The following is a 6,762-nucleotide window of genomic DNA, read 5'->3' as shown; positions in this document are numbered from 1 at the left end:
CAAAGAAAACAACCTTTTTGTTTTGAAAATTAATTTATTAAATGCTCTTTTAAGGTTTTAGAAAATAAATACTTAGTGATCAACAACATATTTCCAACATATGGCTTAATTAAATCAAATTGATTTGTAATCTTACAAAGATACTAAGGAATAAAACTAGCTCCTTAGCATTTAGGAAGGTCGTTCTTTTTTCCCCTGATTAAAACTCATAATTAAATTACAGCAGCTATGTTTTTCATCAAGGAAGTAGTTAAATTGCTAATTTTATATAAATACATTACATGCTAGCTCAATAAATTAGAAAGAACAAGGATAATCTGGTTAGAATCCAATTCAGAGGAAACTGTGGGCGGATGGCCATTTACATGAGAAAGCACAGGATAAATAAGGTTCATAAATTATTCACAGCTCACCAACAAAATTTAGGGCATCAAATCTTTTTAGAAATTAAATGAGAACTGCTGGCAGAGTGATTCAATTTATTCCCCCTGAAGGGAGAGAAAAAATAATTTCCAATCTTCTAATAATTCTGATTTCTTTATTTTGTCAAAATTACCCTAAAAAGGAACCAGTGACACATCACACTGTCACCAGTACTGGTATTAACCGTCTTGCTACAGTTCCGATGTTTCAAGGCAGATAACATAAGATTTTTTTGATTAAGTCTTTCATTTAATTAATGAATAAAAATGGCTGGTATTCCATTTTCTGTGTGAGTTACTCACATTAAATGGAATTTGGCCAATTCAAAAGCCAAATTTTTTTTGCAGCTTTAGAAAACTGCTGGTAGTGAAGTAACAGTCTGCAACCCTGTCAGAAAAGCAGTCTGTGGTGTGCATCAGAACATTCTAACAAGCTGGTTTTTAAGCTGTTCCTAAATCTTCCTCTGTTCAGGATCTGAATCTACCACTATTATACTATGTGAAAAGTTCCAAATTTAGGTGTTATCTTAAAACAGAGTAGGGCTTTTCACCTCCAGAATCTTTTTTTTTTCCTCTTTCAAAAGAAGAAGAGCAAGACTTTGCTCTCCCTCCTTCCAGCTAAGCTAAGGTTCTTTCTTCTTGTGCCGCAATAAAAGTTATGATGTAATCCTTATTTTTCCACATATACTATCAAGGCTTTATTAAATTAAATCTTATGATTAATATGGCAGTTACAGAAAGGAAGCTGCTGTCATCATACAAGGAAGCATTTCCAGAACCATTACTCTCTTCCTCCCTGCCCTGCCTTCTTTAAGCCCTTTCCTTCTTCATGCCCACACTGTTTACAGAATCTTTCTTCAATAGCTAGTTAAAGCCAAGAAATATCTAAAAGGGAACGAATTGTACCTGCTTCTTCAATGCCTGAAGAGGGTGCAAAGTTCTGCAAAATCTGTGAAGTGTGAAGTATAGGAAGGTATTTGAAGCACAAAATCTGTCATGAAAATGAAACAGGCTGAAAAGGCTTTGCTATTTTGAGGCACCTCACAGGACTAGTCAGATTAGTGAGTTAGTTCTGCACAGATTTGTTTAGAATTTGTTGATTTGTTTAGAATGTAGTAATTTCTTACCGTATTTACAGTACCCCCAAACCATGTATCTCTTCTCTTTATTTTAGGAGGTAAATAATGGACAGAGAAAAATGGCTTCTCCTTTCCCATACAAACTAAGCCTGGGCCATAAAAACAAAAACAACCACAGATTTTACAAGTTTCTGAAGTTGTGTATTTTTTAATGTATTTGTTGTATCTGCACATACGGATTCAGTATTTATGTACTTGCAGACTGCTATGGTTTAATTTGACACTTCTCATCTTTCAAGTGGAAAATTTTTAATGATGTTTAAAAGTCAAACATAAAATTGTGAACAGGATGGGTTTTTTGTTGTTTGCTTTTTTGTTGTTGTTTGTTTGTTTTTGCAATCATTTTTAAGCATGTTTCTTGAAAGAATCTTCCCTTAGTCCTACCCATACTTAAAAAGGTTTTTCTATTTGTCAGTGTTTGCTTCATTTAAACAAGCTGGTACCTCGATTTTCTAGTGCACTTCAGCACACTGAAGTCATTCTGACTTCAAAAATTAATCTACCTGCCTGTCTATTTCATGAGTAATTAGTTACCAACTACTTTTATTAAGAAGCAAAACAAAACAAAACAAAATGTAATGTGTGCAATGAAGTGACCTGGATTGTTTTCTGATAGATAATCTATGCAAGTAGATTGAGGACAGTATCTACCCTAGACCTCCACTGTAGAAGAGCAAACTTGGCTAAGATACAGGCCTATGGCACCAGGTTTCATATTGGTCTATGCAGATTATGAGGTATTTTATCCTACAGAAATAAATTACTGTTCTAAATCTTCAGAGTACAGAAGAACAGATTGGAGTGCAGTTTTGTTACATTCAACAATAAGCAGCCCCATATCATTTTAGAGCATCTAACAAGTTTTTCCACCCTCAGCCTTTGACAAAGATTTCATTTTACAGACTTTTTACCTGTTGAAATCTTTTGGATACAGAACCAATGACTTGATTGATTCTTCTACTGATTTCTTGTGTAAGTTCATCCTTTGTATAACAGGAATAAAAAAAGATGAAGCACATAAGAATTCAGCCTCACCTTCACAACCAAAGTAGATTGTTTGCTGACTCTCAATGTCCAATATGGACTGTGTGGATATTTGCCAGGCTAGACTTAAACAGCAGAATATGAAACGTCATAAACTCATGTTCTGTTTCAATTTTTCCTCTTCTCAAAAGACTGACAGCAGAAGGTGGTCAAAATAATGGTATTTAACATGATCAAATGATTGCATCTGAACTTCCCAGCTAACCTTCTAAAGGGGCTAGTGCAATCTTTGGTTTGGGGCAGAATACAGAAAAAATAAATAAATTTTATTGAAAATTATCAGTGCACTTATGCTGCAGTCACTAACCTTTCAGATAACTGAAAACCCTTTCCAAATTGTGGAAACTACGTTAAAATACTTGAAGTCTTCACGGATTCTTGCCTGCTAGCTGTCTTAATCTCTGCTAATACAACTGTATACTTCTATACTACTAGCCCTGCTATGGAATGTGACAAATTAGTATTTTAATTTGGGACAGTCACAATAGCAGCTTCCACTGGCTATATGTATATTTGGTAATCATCATTTTCAACTCAGATAACAAGAACTGGAAAAAGAGTCAACCGCTCTGAGCAACCATATATTCATGATATGTCCATCCCTGGAGATATTAAAACTTGACTGGACAATTCACTTAACAAGCCAATCTAAACTGATCTGGCTTTGAATATGACAGTTAACAAGATGTCTTTCAGAGACCAAATTATATAATTCTGATTTCTGTTTTGTACAAGTCCAAGCAAACATTCCCAGCAAAGACATAATTTTTTCCACTTACAGGTTTGGTACTATAGAAATGGACTGTAGGAGCACACATATTGATGTGATGGAAATATAGAAGTTCCTGTATTGTGCCTTGAATTGGTGTTACAGCAAGACCACAGGGACAGACTCTGAAGAGTTGAAGACTTCTAACAGTATATAAAGGCAGTTCTCAGTGCTTTTGTATTCTAACATATGATGTTTGGATAGATATTATTTCCTCTCTTCATTTTCAAAATGCATCATTTTTCTCTACTCCTGCACAGAATTTGATACAACATGGATTTTAAGATATTTTATCTGCTGTATCCCAAACAAAAATTAATTTATTCTTTTCCATGGGTAGAGAAGGAAGGAGATGACATTGGCCTAAAGCACTTGACTTTGCCCTGCATCATGTAATATTTCAAAATGATGCAATAGGAATTTTCTTCAGATGGAATCATTCTGTCATCAATGGTCTTAGCCTCAGATGTATCATAGCATCTATCTTCAGTTCTCAAAAATGTCCATGTAATCTCAATGGAACAATGATCCTTGAATCACAGAATAGCAGGTGAGACTGGATACAAAAGAGCCTTTCAGCTTGTGCTCACCAAAAATGTTATGACTATATTTCACAAAGCCATCTTCATCACTTCTTTCCTATTATGTCCATCTCTAGCCTCTACCACGCCCACAACTCTTCCTCTTACTACCACAAACTCCGTTTTGAAGCCAGCCTATTCTATCTGATCACAACTGATAAGCACTGGCTGTTGATACTTGTCTCAGCTCAGCACAATGAGAAGCCAATGACAAGATAAAAAAAGATCTGTTCGAGAAGCAACTCAGATGATCTTCCAGTGGTACAAACTACAACTAAATATACACTCTTCCTTCAGCTGGAAAGACAAAATATATGAGCCAACCCTTGACAATCATAAACATGAGCTTTGAACTCGGCAACCAACACTACCCTATTAGCTTGCATATCAAACACATTTCCAGGGGTTCATAGACAGAGATCAGAAAGCCAGTCTAATAAATATAGTTCTTGCCTTTGAAGTTAGAAGTGTTGAGGCCTACTTTGATTTATTTTTGCTAACAGAAACTGCACACGTAGTTGAAAGGAAATAGTTAAAAAAAAAAAATCAAAACAACAACAACAAAAAAAACCCTGCTGAACTGCTGCTGGAAGGAAAACACAAGATTACATGTATATGATTGATTACTAGCCAGCTACAGTACATTGCAGAGCAGCCATAACAATTGTAAAACAAAATAAAATCAAGTGCTACACATGCATAAAAAAACAAAAAAGAACAGACACTGTCAGAAAATAGAAGTGATGGGCATCAAGGGTTCAGTTATTCCTTGATGTTACAAGTGATACTGATGCACAGCATCTGGAGCATGCGCTGCCAAGTTCCTGCTATAGTTTGAGTAGAGAAGATGAAGGTTCCCCTCAGCTGCATTCACTTCCAAAAATGTATTTATATATCTCTCAAAACACTACGGAAAAATAGAGCCAATTATTCTGAAACAGAAAGGCCATGTCCTGGCTTAGTACCCATACAAACATAATGGATTATCCAGTTGATTTTAAAAGGGCTTTAAAATTTATGCCGCTGTTCTCCCTCTATTTTCTACAAAATTTTCTCTGCAAAGGTTTGCACTCAGCTTCAGGGTGGATATAAAATTCACACCACCTTATCTCCTTCCCTCAGCTACATCTGAAGCTGTGCTTAAAACCATAAATAATCCCATCAAGATGGCTATTTTACTGCAAGCTTTCAAACCTTCATACACATTTTAGAAAACATGGACAACCTGTGTATTGATTACTGTTTTGAGGTTCCATTTTGCATGGACCTAGCCAATTTTTTGGAAGGGTCCTCAAACCAGCTGCCCAGGTATACAGAAAAAAATCTGCATGGAAAATTCTTTGTACACTGTCCTCCCAGTTTCCTGCATTATCTGCTCCCTTGTGAGACTGACATAACACCTACATGCTGTTGCTTCTTTACTTTCTGTTCAGCATCACATGTTCTCTATCTACTGACTGTCACTGTAAATGAAGCAAGTTATATATTTTTGAATGACACACTAATTTTCAGAGCAAAACAGTCAAACTTAGGGACAAGGCTGGTGCAGGCCAAAAGTAATATTCCCCCTCTGCTGTACAGGTGACAGAGCACTGGCACAGGTTGTCCTGAGAGGTTGTGGGGTCTCCTTCCTTGGAGATCTTCAAAAGCTGACTGGGCATGGTCCTGGGCAGCCTGCTGTGGCCGGCACTGCTTGAACAGCAGGTTGGACAAGATGACTGCTAGAGGTCACTTCCAAACTAAAATAGTCTGCAACTCTATGAGATGTGAGATAAAGTAGAGAAGAAAAAAATAAGTTCAATTTGGCAGGAATTTTGGATAATCTTCTATCTGTGAGAGAGATCAAAGTAACTGTTTACTATAAGTGATCAACTGTGCACTAAGGCAACAGACAATAGCTTGTAGGTGTTGGCTTTGTAGGTGTTTTTGTGGCTTTCTCCTATCACTGTCTATGACCAGAATAAGCATTTGCATGACTATATGAAAGAGGATTTTTTTGGTTTTCATCTTCATCATTAAGAAAGAAACCACTAACAATTTACAGAGATCACAGACAAAGGAACTAAATGACAGATGGTTCTGATTTTTAAGCGGCACAAAGTACCCCAAAACATTGGAAAGTAGAATTTACAAAAGGCCTGGCTGCTCAAACTAATGCTGAAATTGGTAAATTTCAGTCCCACAACTGATCATTCACCTGTGATACTACACATAGCTTTACAAGCAGCACCTGCTTCAGGTACAGTTTCAAAGAAGCACATTTCAAAAGTTTAATATCCTTTACTCAGGATTCATTTTGCACTGTTATAATTAATTGTGTGTGACCTGTACATAAGCTTAAAAGGTTCTAAGACATATTATCGACAGCTATGGCAGGCACAGAAGATTTTGAATACTGCACATTAGAAACTATTTTCTCCTTACATTTACACCTAAATTTAGCAGATTTGTTTTAAAGAAAAAGTTTAAATACATGCCTATTTGTTGAGAAGCCTAGATTACAATTTTTTTCTTTTCCAATCTTCTGTTGCAGAGGTGGAACTAAGTGGTTGGTTGCTTCCAACCTTACTGAACTGATTCCATCTGTTTACAAAGAAAACAGCTTGACTTTTTTCCTCCTGGATGAAAAACAAGATTTTGTTTATAGCAGGATGGCATAAACCATCTGCAAGGCTCCTTCAGATCAGTGAGAGTGATTTAACTTCCGTTCAGTACAGCTGTAGATCTTGTACAAACTTAAAGCTGCTTTCATTTATAATTCATAAAGGATTGACCCCAGTTTTCCAGATGGATGTATATGCTGAAAA

This window comes from Anas acuta, unplaced genomic scaffold, assembly GCF_963932015.1.
Source record: "Anas acuta unplaced genomic scaffold, bAnaAcu1.1 SCAFFOLD_67, whole genome shotgun sequence".
NCBI classification, from domain to species: domain Eukaryota; kingdom Metazoa; phylum Chordata; class Aves; order Anseriformes; family Anatidae; genus Anas; species Anas acuta.
The sequence above is the reverse complement of the archived record's forward strand: the minus strand, read 5'-3'. Positions refer to the sequence as shown.